At 35.6% G+C, this 13,422-nt stretch overlaps 1 protein-coding gene across 4 annotated transcripts in view; it reads left to right on the forward strand.

Annotated features, from left to right (window-relative positions):
• The window catches only part of SORCS2 (sortilin related VPS10 domain containing receptor 2), a 1,241,960-nt gene that overhangs the window by 754,709 nt on the left and 473,829 nt on the right, over positions 1–13,422 (forward strand). The gene's annotated exons all lie outside the window — the stretch shown is intronic.

A 13,422-nucleotide genomic window follows, 5' to 3' on the forward strand; every position in this document is an offset into this window, starting at 1 on the left:
TTCCATTGTAGTTTCTCTGGGAGATGGATTTTTCAATTGTCTCAACTTCCTTCTCCACTGGGGAGTTCATGTTTCATTGATTATGTTCTCTGCCTCAAGTGACTTCTGTAGGGGAAAAAGTAGCCACCACTGGATGCCAGTTCCCCGTTTCAGACCTAGTAAATGCACAAAGGGCATCTCCCTCTATTCCTCAGTTTTTCTGGCTGCACGCCTTTGCTCAGAGTTTCATTTTGTTTTGTATTCCTTTTCGGTTTTACTTTTTTTCTTATTCTGCTTCTTTAAATAAAAAAAAATATGCCTTCTATCTCTAAGCAAAGAGAAGTGTCCAATTATAATAAGGAATGAAGCATGTGCTTTCACACATAGTCAATATATTGCTTCTTTTGCTTGACCATATTTTTTCATTTTTTAGTTATAGACAATAATTCTATTGAGTTATGTGTGAGCAAGTTTTTGGGAAGTGACATTGCTGATGAGAAAAAAGAACAATGAGAGACGGGGTAGGGTGTAGGTGTGAAGGTAAAGGTCGAAGGAGTAAAAACAATGAGATAAATATGAGCTTCATCCTAAGCAAGCTGTAAGCATTAGTTCAGAATTTTAGACCTTCCACCTCCCTCCCCAGCTCATGTGCATGTAGGAAGCCCATAGCAAAATCTCTCTGTTGGAACATTATAAAAAAATGAATGGGACAGAGATCAAGAAAGTGTGACCAAAGCACATGAAAGCCAGATGCAGCATTTTCCACTATTATTTTAAAAGTTAAATATCTAAAATCTTGACCCTTCTTAAAAATTATAGCAGTATTTTCAGGAAAATATGAATCAGTCAAGATCATATTTATCTAGGGTGATGTGTTCAGAAAGGAAGTTTGTACAAATTTTAAAGGTACCCTTATTTATTAGTGTAGTCACTCCTTCTTTCCCCTGCCAATTATGACTAATTTCTAACTTACCAAGTGCTAAGAGTGTCCATGACCGTCTCTTCTAGTTATGAGTTTCTCCAAACTTGGCTTAGCTATTTTCAAAAGGAAAAATGTCTGCTCATTCATTCATGGTCACACTGGATCAGACAATAATTGCAGTTCTCTGGGATAGGGTTTGTTCAACAGCCTCAGCTCTGAGCCACGATGAGCCATTTGAATAGGGCTTTAGGGAAGGACAGAAATCATGCTACAGACTAACACTAAAAGAGAACACTGCTTTTTAGCAAGGATTCATCTTCCTTTTCTCTCCTCAAATAAAAAAAAATATGAAGGCCTCTGACAGCAAGAGGCCTGTAAGATATCTGGAGTATGTCTATGAGAATATATGTGTGTTTTTGCTGTTGTGACTCTCCTCAGGGAGATTTCTAATGAAAACATTTGATCCTCTTCAGTCAAGATTTTATAAAGAGCTTGGATTTTCCTTGGTCTCCTGACTCTGCCTGTGTCTACTTGTCTGGAAGATAAGGACATTAGTGAAGAGGCTTGGAGCTTATCTGGCCACTTTGATGATGGGATCACTGAGTGAACAACATGGAGTATTTATCTCCAATGACAGGCCAATAAAATCTTTTTTTTTTTTTTGTAAGGGTCCATTTTTGCCTTCACAAGAATGAAACAGCTCTTCAGCATAAATAAGAAGACACCCATTGTTCACAAACCACTTTAATTGCTAATAATATCTCCCCCATTAATGTGTCTCCCAATCATGTGTTTTCCTAGAGGGGCCAATTTCAAGTTAATATCTTTCATTATCTAGTCCCAGAGATGGACACACACACACACACACACACCACACACACACATATATTATATATATGATTATTTATTTTAAATAGTGCTGTGCTCACTGTACCAAACTTTGCCTGCTGGAAGGAAATTATCTTGACCAATGTTTTGGAGAGAAAGAATGAAACCAGGAGAATTAGCTTTTGACCCCTTCATACCTTTTTTTTTTCAAAATGGTCATTTGGGGATCCCATGCATCCCATCATCCTCATTTCTGTTGCTTTAAGCTGTTTCTTCTTAAAAGTAGTTTGGTCTGGTGAAATAGTCCTGATCTGGAGTTTGATCTGGAGAAGACTGGAGTTTGACCACAGAATTCTGGAATTCAGAGGTCAGCTCATCACTCATTTTTCAGAGGAGAAAAGAGAATGTGGGAGGGAATGGGGAAACAACAGGGGGAAGGAGAGAAAGAGACACACAAGAGAGAAAGACAGAAAGACAGAGACAAAGAGGAAGGAAAAGGGGGAGAAGAGAAAAGGAGAGGAGAGAGAGGTTGAAAAATAGACAGACAGGAGCTTAAATATGTGACTAAAGCACAACTGCTGATGAAGACTTTTCACTTCAGGAAACCTGACCCTCCATTAAAATATACACTGGCAGGATATCAGGATGTAAGGTCTTTAGAGGAAGAACCAAAAATCATACCTTCAGAGTAACATATCAGTAGAGTTCTAGCAATAATTTATTCCCATAATTCCTTCTTAGGAAAAAAAAGAAAGCTTCATGCAGACTACAAAGGGCCAATCAGAATTCTGGAGTACATATATTCATATAAACATATTTATATATTGTGTTATCATGTTTAATCTGTGATCACAAAGCCTTCACTGGAGGGGCATAAGATCTGGCAGATTTCATCAAATTAGATAGTCTTTGAGAAAAAGCCCAGAGATAGCTTTGAATCTGTTGTCTGATGACTAAATTTGGCAAGTACAGAGAAGTTTCTATCTCAGCTTTTGGGCCACAGGAAATAGTCATGGAAACTCATGATGACCATTCACTAATATGAATATGTGAATGAGTGAGTGAATGAATGAATGAAATTACTTTTATTAAATGGTTTTTGTGTATTGAGATCTGTGGATATAAATATAAAAGTCGGAGTTTAAAGTAATTCTCTTCCTTGGAATTCATTTGTAAAATGAAAGACTTTTTCTTATTTACCAGTTCTGCAATTTTGGACAAGTTTTAAATCTGAGGTTTTTTTTTTTTCCTTCTCCATAAAAAGAACTTGAACTCTTTGGTTTCTGAGTTCCCTTCTACCTTGAAATCTATGATCTTACAACTGAGTGATCATTTCAATCTATTATCAATTATTAAGAATGTACTATGTGCAAACATTGTGGTAAGCTCCAGGGATACAACAAGAAAGGGAAAAAAAAACAGTCCCTGCCCTCAAAGAGCTTACAATTTAATGCTTTTGCTCCTTTCTAAGTCTGTAGTCTGAAAACCACAGCAAAACAGAGCAGGATACAGGAGATCTGAGCATTAGATCCTAAGTAGCTATTGTACCTTTAAGGGGAAGCATTTAACATGACTCACCTGTTTCCTCTTGCATAGAGTGGAGATAAATATATCAGCCTTATCTACCTGCTAGAGTGTGGGAAAAAATGAGATGAGACTGGGAAAGCACTGTGAAAAGCATGAAGTGTTATGCAAAAGTGGGGAGTTGTTATCTTATTAATTAATGGTTGTTGGCAGAAATACTGAAAAAAACACCTTTAAAAGGAATAAAACTTGGACTTAGCTCAAGTATAATCTGGATAGGTAGTAAACGATTCAATCAGTGAACCAATAAACATGTTTTCTATTTGCCAGGTACAATTCTGAGTAAAAGGGTCTATAGACATTTCCATCATGGAAACATGCCATGGCACTTGTGGTTTTTAGGCATACTTGCAATGCCTTAACATAGATAATTGCAGTTGGACCAGTGAGAATTCTCCCTTCATTGATGCAAATTGCATTGCCCCTCCATGACATGACTGATGACTCAATGCATTGATGGAACCAAAATCAAAATAAAATTACCATCATGGGTGTCTTTGCCTTGATAATGAGGCTCTCTGAGAATAACTAGCTTTCTCTCTCTTTGACATACATATAATCTATATGCAGACCTGGATTTCAAATCTTTCTGGCTTGGTTGGACCTGGAGGGCTTATAATCCTTAGGGTTTTTCAGAACCCATGGTCACCTCTATACCATGGAAAAGCTTTGGAGGGAGACTTCAGTGGAAGAATATTTAGGCATAATTATCATAAATCATTCATCAGCTCAGCACTTTGATGAATTTATAAAAGTCATGTAATATATAACAATTATACATCCTATTTCTTCCTACTTTTTTTTATATTCATTATCTCAGTAGATGAAATGGCATTCTTTGAAAAAGGAGGAAAGTGGTAGAATTAGTGTGACTTGTCCAAGGTTGCATAGGTGGTAAATGTCAGAACTTCTGGAACTCATGCAGGATCCTTACCCTTGTATTCTTCCATCTCCCCCAAGGACCTAAATCCAGCAGAATTCTGATCAATTTCTGAAGCTCTCCAGATAATAATGAGCAATGTTTTAAACAGAGTCTGAACAAGAAGCAGAATATCTAGAGCAAATGTTAGCATCTTTGTGAGATAGCATCTGAAATAATCTTGAAAACCAAGTTTTCATTATTTATACAATATGGTGATATATGCAGTATTATATAATTGATATCTACATGGCTATATATACATGCATATACATATATATAAGCATGTATATATGTGAATATATTATGTAGATATGTATATGTGTATATAGTTTTCCAAAAGGCTCAAGGCAGTTTTAAGCCAAATGCACTAAACTTTTGGTGAATTTATCATAGGTGTATATGTGTATAAATAAACATACATGCACATATGTATCTTCATCTTCTTCAGGGTCTACCTTTGTAACAAAGCCACCAAAAATCAAAATATATATATATATATATATTGAATTGTTTGAGCTCAGAAAGATAGCATGCTGTAAAGAGAATTAGACCTTAAGTCAAGAGAAACCCAAATTTGAATCTAACCCTGAGTAAGTACCTTACCACTTACTACCTGAGTATAAGTGACCTATGCAATATTTCTGAGCCTCAGTTTCCTTATCTGTAAAATGGTCTAAAAAGTTGTTGTAATTTACATCATGGGGTGATTGTGAGGATGAAATAAGTAAAGTATTATATATATGTCAGCTGACATCAATTCAGAGACTATATATATATATATATGCATATATACATATATATGCATATATATATATGTTTCTCCCCAATAACATTAAAACATTTTTAAAAATTTTGAATTCTAAATTATATTCTCTCTTTTATCCCTGTCCTTCCCTTCCTGAAATGGTTAGCAATCAGATATAGGTTATGCAAGTGCAATCATGTAAAACATTTCCATATTAATCATCTTGTACAAGACAACTTCAATAAAAGAAAAAGAATTAAGTGAAAGATAGTATGTTTCACTATGTATTTAAACAATATCAGCTTTTTCTCTGGAGGTAGATAGTATGCTTCATCATTAGTCATTTGGGATTGTCTTGGATCATTTGTATTCCTGAGAATAGCTAAGTTATTCACATTCTTCACCAAACAATATTACTGTTACTATTTGCAACCTTCTTTTAGTTTTGCTCACTTTATTATGTTCTATTCATGTAAGTCTTTACAGGTTTTTCTGAAAGCATCCTGCTTGTCATTTCTTATAGCACCATGATATTCTATCATAATCACATGATACAGCTTGTTTAGATATCCCCCAATTGATGGGCTTCTCTTTGATTTCCAATTTTTTAGCTATCAGAAAAAAATGCTTTAAACATTTTTGTATAATAGATTCTTTTCCCTTTTTTGGATATCTTTGGGATATAGACCTAGCAGCAATCTTGCTGGATCAAATGGTAAACACAGTTTTGTAGCCCTTTGGAAATAATAAAGAGGTAACAACTTAGTGTGTGCATAGAGATATGTGTGTAGAACTAAATTAACTATGATGCAAAGTGGAATATGGGAGGGACAAAAGAAAAAAAAAGGCAAAATTCTCTAAGAATAATTCAGGAAGGAAGAAAAGCTTTCAAGTGGGGTATATCAAAGAACATCTCGGGGATGAGGTGACATCTAGGTAGAACTGTGGAAACAAACAAACAAATAAAAAAACAAGATTTCAAGCAGAGAATGAATTCCAGACATGGGAAGTAAAATAAACAGGCAGGTAGTAGTGGGATGTAATTAAGGGTCAATCTTGTCTAGAACAAATACACATATATGTGTGTGTGTGTGTGTGTGTGTGTGTATGCGCATCTGTACTAAGGGAATTAGCTTGGCACAATAGTTTGCAGCTAGATAGTAGAAATCCTTGCATACCAAATTATGATATATATTTTCTCTCTTAAGCAATTTTTCCTCTTATTGTTCAGTTACTTCAGTTGTGTTTGATTTTTCATTATCCCATTTGGGTTTTCTTGGTAGAGATACTGAAGTAGTTTGTCATTTCCTTCTTCAGCTCATTTTATAGATGAGAAACTGAGTCAAGAAGGATTAAGTGACTTGTCCAAGTTCATACAGCTACTAAGTGTCTGAAGATAGATTTGAACTCAAAAAGCTGCCCTTATAAGCAATAGGAAGTCATTAAAAGTTTTGAGTGACCTAGTCAGGAATAATCATTCAAAAGATTATTTCAGGCCTGGGGAAAGAGGTATTGGAGGGGAAAGAAGCTGGAAATAGGTAGATTGGGGAGGTCATTGCATAGTCTCTATGTTGAGGGCTAAGATCATGCACTAGAGTAAACTGTGCTAGAGGAAAGAGAAAGGAAATGGAGCTAGTGGTATTTGTGCAGACTTCTCCCAAGGATTGTTATAAAGATTAAGGATGAAGCACAGGTTTTCAACCGAAAATACATAGTCTTTCTTTACTGCAAATCTTTCTGTACAGGTGAAGAGCTTATTGTTCTTGAGATTTTATATGATTGTTTTTTAGTACTGCCCTGAGAAGGTAGTGCTTCTATGTCACAGAGTATTATCTCACCTTCCTGGAAAACTATAGAGGAGAACTTCTTTTCTAGGCTGGATAACTACAGGTTGTTCTTTTAAGGCTTCACTTTCAGAAGCAAAAGTTTTGTTAAACTGAGCTCACAACTCTTCACCTGGCTTTCCCAAAGCTTCAGAACTTTGCCTTTACTGTTACCATAAAGTGTTGCCCATTGGTAGTGAAGGAAGAGGGTATTTGGCAAAAAGAAACAATTTTGTATTTCTGCATTATACATTTTATTGCAAATGATATGTAATCAGGAAAAAGTAATGATTAATAAGACATTACTTCATATTAGTATGACATTTCAAAACAGCTTCCTTGATAATTGCATAAAATAGCTTATTGGAGAGGGAAAGAGTTCTGGATTTGGAGTTTAATTATGATGATGATGCATCATCATACCAAGCACTTAGAAAGCTCTTCAGAGGGTGCAAATGTGATTTTTGTTGATCTTTACTATAACTCTGTGAGAGGTAGATGCTATTATTGACCCCATTTTGCAGAAGAAGAAATTGAAGTTAAAAGATGTAAAGTGAGTTGCCTAGGTTCATACATCTAATTAGGTGTCTGAGTAAGTTAGAACTCATTTTTTTTCCCCGACTCTAAGCCCAAGGCTCTTTACTCTAGGACAAACCTTTTTAAACTGTGGGGATGCAACCGTATGTGAGGTCTCATAAATGAATAGGAGGGGGGAGTTGTGAAATTATGATTCATTATCAGTAAATAGTTGATTTGTACACCTATTTTATATAACTGGAATTTCCTAAACATTTCTTAGACAAAAGTGGGTAAAGAATAGGAAAAAGTTTGAGAATCCCTTCTCTAGGATTTCTAGCAACCTATTTAAGTGGCCCAATTTTAGATCCAGCTCTGCCACTTTTTAGCTATGTGCCCCTGGGCAAATAATTTCTTTAGGTTTCAGTTCCCTTCCTATAAAATGGGAATCATAGGATCAATTATTCAATCGGCAAGTGTTTTTTTTTTTTTTTTAAAGTTTCTACTGTGGTGCTAACAATACAAAGGTAGAAATGAAATAGTGTCTGTACTTAAGGAACTGACATTCTATAAGGGAACACAAAATCTACACATATAAGTATTTACCAAATACATTAAAATGAATACAAAATAAATACTTTAGAGGATTTGTTCTTATTGCTCAGTCATAGCTCACTTTTTTGACCTTATTTGGGGTTTTCTTGGCAAAGATACTGGAGCAAGTTTGTCATTTCCTTCTCCAACTCATTTTACAGATGAGAAAACTGAGGCAAATAGGGTTAAATGACTTGCCCAGGGTCACACACCTACTAAGTGTCTGAAGCAAAGTTTGAATTCAGGTCTTCAATACCCTCAAACTCCTCAGCACCCTTTGTTCCTGAAATCACTTTTTCCCCTCCCATTGAAGAGAGTGAAGGGTAGACATTAGAGAGCTCCTCTGAAATCTTCCATTTGTAGAAGCATTTACCTCATCATTTCTCACTGGGCTTCATTATGTTCCTAGAACCACCATATTCTCTTTCTTTTCAGCTTCTTTTTATTAAATTGTGAGTTCCTTGAGGTTAGGGACTTCCTTTTTCCTCTCTTTGTTCTTTTCAGCACTTAGCATAGCCCTGGGACATAGCAGATGCTTAATTAATGCTTATGGACTGTTCTACATGAAGGAAAAAAGAGATAATCTCTGAAATGGTACAGAAATGGAAATCATATTACATATAAAGATATGGGCAACACTAGAAGTCATGTCCTATTTGAGGATTGTCATAAGGATAAAATGAAATATTTGTAAATCTCTCAGTACAGTGCCCGACATATACTAAATACATAATAAATAGATTTTTTTCCCCTTCTCTCATTTATTCCAATGACCTCATTCTGCAGGTGAGGAAACTGAGGGCCAATGAGCATGATTTGCATAATTTCCAAAAGGTCACGGTAAGAATTAAATTCCAGATGAAGGATTCAAGATTAAGCCTTCTTACACGGGATCATGGTTATAATTGTTCCAGCTATCTCACAAGGCTGTTGTGGTGATCAAAAGAGAAAACATACTTAAATGCTTTATAATAAGAAAACAGTTATAGAGAGACAGGCTAACATAGTACATGAAGAATTGTCAGAGTAGGAAACACCTGGATTACAATCTTGCCTCTCTACCCCATCTTGTCTGTGAAATCTTGGACAATTCACTTAACTTTTTCTGTTACCAGAGAACTTTCAAAGTCCATAAATTTCAGAGAAGCTACACATTTCCATTGGTAGAAGAATTTTCTCACCCATAGCATCCCACAAGCATAACAAAATAAACATGCTAACTTCAGAGTGTCTCCCTTGGGGCAGCTAGATGGTGCAGTGTATAGAACACTGGTCATGGAGTCAAAAGGACTTGAATTCAAATTTGACCTCAGACACTACTAATTGTGTGACCCTGGGCAGGTCACAACTCCATTTGCCTTTCCTCTAAGGAAAAGTATCTCTATCTGCCCAAGGCCACCCTGATCTAGATATTTCAGCCCAGCATAGTGAAAAAAAAATGTAGTTGAAGTCATAAGCCCTGGGTTAGAATTATAATTAGCACATTAATAGTACTAGTTAAATTACTAGTTAATTTAGTTACTAGTTAACTAGTAGTAAAATACTACTTAAATTAGCAGTAATAATAATAATGCATATTTTTTATTGGCTGTATCAACTCCATCTAATTGAGTCAAAAGTAGAATCAGTCCTAAGTGTATATTTAACCAGATAAACAAGGTAATTTGTTCTCTGGTTCCAGAAATTTTTGAACCTTTGGATCAATAGCCTTTTCTATTGGTCTTCCTGTTTTCTGTCCTTTCCTCACAAAGAAAATCAATTCCCCCAAAGCTTTTAAAGCAAGTGCTTTCTTAATTACATACCCATGGGAGACAAATATCTATTTACACATGCAAATGCCCATCTAAATAATGTCAGGAACATGTTGTTCACCTTTTCTGATGCTGTTCTGTGGGGCCTTTTTTTAGAATTCCTAATTGTAAGGTAGTTTGCTTTAGTGAAAAGGATGCCCAGGTGAGAATCAGCAGTTCTATTTGTTTCTCTCCATGTTCTGCCATTCACTTCCTACAAGTGATCTAGAACATCTAATATTTGAGCTGAGAGGGATGTTAGAAGCATTGGGATTCACTCCCATTGTTTTTCAGAAGAGGAAACGATAACATGGAGTCTCTTGGAAGCAGTGTCCAAGATGTGGCACTAATAATGTCACCTGGGCCAGAGCCCAGATTTTCAGACTTCCTGTCACATAGCAAAAACCAGCACTGGCCAAGTAATAAAGAAACCAAACTCTCTCTTCCTATCTCTTCCATGAATGAGCTACATGAACAGGAACAAATCACTTCTCCAATTGCCAAAAGGGAAGAATTATTCAGGCTCTCTGAAAGATAGTAGTTTCTTTTTTTCCTTATGAAACATAGACTATAAATTCCAATTCTGTGTGGCTTTATATGGCATATATCAAAGTAATTTTCTGTTTTAGTTGTTCCAGAAAATCAAATTTGCACTTGACATATTGATATCTATCAGATGTTACTTAAACTGATCAGCACATTGTTAGAAATGTCATAGTATAGTAGGGTCAAAATTACTGATTTTGAATTCAAGTTTCCTGAGTTCTCATACTGTATCAGACACTTAAAAGCTCTATTTTAAACTGATATTTTGAATTATTTTCAAAGTGGGTCACAGAATTTAAAAGATGATTTCTAATGTCCCTTACATTTCCAAGTTTTGTGAGCTTTATAAAAAAATCTTTGTGGAGTGAAAAAGTCAAGCATTATTATGCTTCTCAGACAATTGAAGATTCCTCCAGGAGTGTGCTGGTGGCCAGCATTAACTTCTGGGGAGATCCAGTTGTTAAATTTTTAGTGTGATCATTTACACCTTGGGAATTGCAAATAAGGCCTTGATTTATATATATGTTTTTTTTATTTTTCAGAGTTAAGAAAGTAATAGAGAAAATGTTGATAATGCAGAAATTTAAGTGTGTTACAATTGTTTTATTTTGGTTTTGTTCCTCCCCTTCTCCATGGCAAATTGGTTGTTAAACATTTATTAATATACCCCTAAAGATCCAGTGATACAAAAGTGCTCGGTAGAAAACTTGGAGATTCTGATTACTGTTCTGGTCTTCTTACTTATTCCCATATCATGGCCTAACTTGACCACTTATGTCAAAAGTTCCTTGAGCTTTAGAAAATGTGTAGAACAGGAACAGATTGTACCTGGAGTGTTGTATTCAGTGCAGGCCACTCCATTTCAGGAGAGAATAAAAATCTCTTGTATGTACATAGAAAGGTAACAAAAATTTCCTAAGCATGCCCACAATACTCATTTTATGTTATTTCAAGAAGCCTTAGTGAATAATATGAGACACCATGCTAGGCAAAGACCTAAAATTAAGGAATTTCTATTCCAAAGGGGAAAAAAAAAAGAGTTCTACTTTTAATCAAGAGAAGAAGACATACCTCAATTTTAGAATGTATAGAGTGTCCAAGATAGGATTTTAATCAGTCTTCTCACTCCTAATAAGTGTACCTTAAATGGAATTTAGATTATAACATGCCCACAGTCACATAGGCTAGCAGTAGCAGAGTAAAACCTAAATTTCTGCTTCCAAATCCCATTGCTCTATCCCCTGCAGAAATCTGCTTCTGAAATAATATTTACCTTACCTACTTTATAGGCTTGTCATGAAATCAAAATGAAATCATGGATTTAAAGATAAGTTCAAAATCATTTGTGTTCATAAAATACTAAGCAACTCAGTTCTTATTGTCATTATTTCAGTGTGAAACTAGTTGGAGATGCAGGTGGGGATCTATGGAGTAGATTTTGACCTCTCCTTGGTACTACTGGTCCCCTTCCCAAAGCTCATTACTATAGCAGGGAATAATGAACCAAAGTTCACCATAGAGTCAAGTTGTACATATGACTGTGCATAAAACATGCATGATCCATTGTGTTTATACAGTAAGGTCATAAAAAGTCATGTATTTGGGTTTGATGGTTACTTAATTCAACAATGTCTGTCTAGAAAAGCAGACAGGTAGAGGGGAAAATTGACAATAGTTCCAGGTTCATGCAATGTAGACATACATTGCGATGGCCACCATAATGTAATTTTAAAGGGCAAGAGTCTCTGTCTTAAAAGATCTCCCAGAAATGCTTGAAATTCTGCATTTCACTTTAGCCCACACACTAGCATTGTAGACATTAGAGATTGATTTATGTCTTTTTATAAGTGAATTCTCCTTGCTGAGTTCAGAGACTGGGAAGGCTATGAGTCATTGAACAGCTTCAATATATATTCTGCGTTCTATATGCCAAAGAGTTTATTTTCTAAGAGGCAGAACGGTGTGGTAGATAAGAGTCCTGGACTTGTGAGAAGGGGAAGGCCTGAATGCAAATCACTCCTCAGATACTAGTTCTGTGACCCTAGGCAAATCACATAACCACTTTCCTGATCTTTGTACTTGATTCCCTGAGTCCTTTTCCAGCCAGTAATTCAGATCATGATCTTTCTTACCATTTTGTGTGTGTGTGTGTGTGTGTGTGTGTGTGTGTGTGTGTGTGTGTGTGTGTGTTAGACTGCTTTGGCTACCTGATGAATGATATCTTGAAATCTGGGTAGAAGGTAATAAAGATGTAATTTTCCTATTCTAGTTCATGGACCTCCTGAAATTTATTTGCACAGTTCAGGACATTCTAGATTGACATATTGGATAGGGGAAATAAAAATCTTCATTTTGAAAAAGGAAAAAGCTTTAATTTTTTTTTTTATTTTGAGGAGATAATTTTATTTTAGCTGTATTAAGAACTACCTTTTTAAAGAGGGATAAGATTTCATTATTGACTTCTGGAAGCAGGACTAGAAGGTAGTGCAAATTTCAGATTGTTAGGGTTAGGTTTAATGTCAGAACAAGTTTCCAATAAAAAAAAAAGGAGTGGGCCAAATAGGGAGATAGTGAGTTCCCCCCCCCACCTCATTTGAGGTCTTTAAGCAAAGACTAGATTCCCTATATTGTATTTTCAGGGAGTAGATTCTTTTTTAAGGGATGGATTAGACTACATATTTTCTGAAGTTCTTTCCACTCTCCAGATTCTTCCATTCCTTCTTAATTAGATTGCTTACTTCCTATCATTTAAACTAGAATACTTATATTGAAGAGCTAGGAATGTTTTTCTTTGGGGATTATCATGGTAGGACTAACAATACTTTATAACAAGCTGTAAAATTTATAGAGAAGATAGTAGGTTGCCCATCACTGCAAGTTTCTAACTAGAAACTAGATGTGCAATTGTTAAGGTTGCTGTGAAAGGATTCCTATTTACATTTAGCATGGGATGGGTATCATTTGAGCCTCCTTCCAAAACTGAAATTCTAGGGTTTTATGCTCTCTGTGTAAATGTGGAAAACTTGGTATATAAGCTCTTAACCTTGAAGGATGGTGCTGATTTTAGCACGCAGTAGGAGGTGGGTCAAAAAGCTTTTTCAAGGGAATGATTTGAGTCAAGGTATAAAGACAGGAAAGTGCAGTTTATTTTTAAGAACTAGATCAGAATGAGA

The sequence above is a fragment of the Antechinus flavipes genome, chromosome 6 (assembly GCF_016432865.1).
Source record: "Antechinus flavipes isolate AdamAnt ecotype Samford, QLD, Australia chromosome 6, AdamAnt_v2, whole genome shotgun sequence".
NCBI classification, from domain to species: Eukaryota; Metazoa; Chordata; class Mammalia; order Dasyuromorphia; family Dasyuridae; genus Antechinus; species Antechinus flavipes.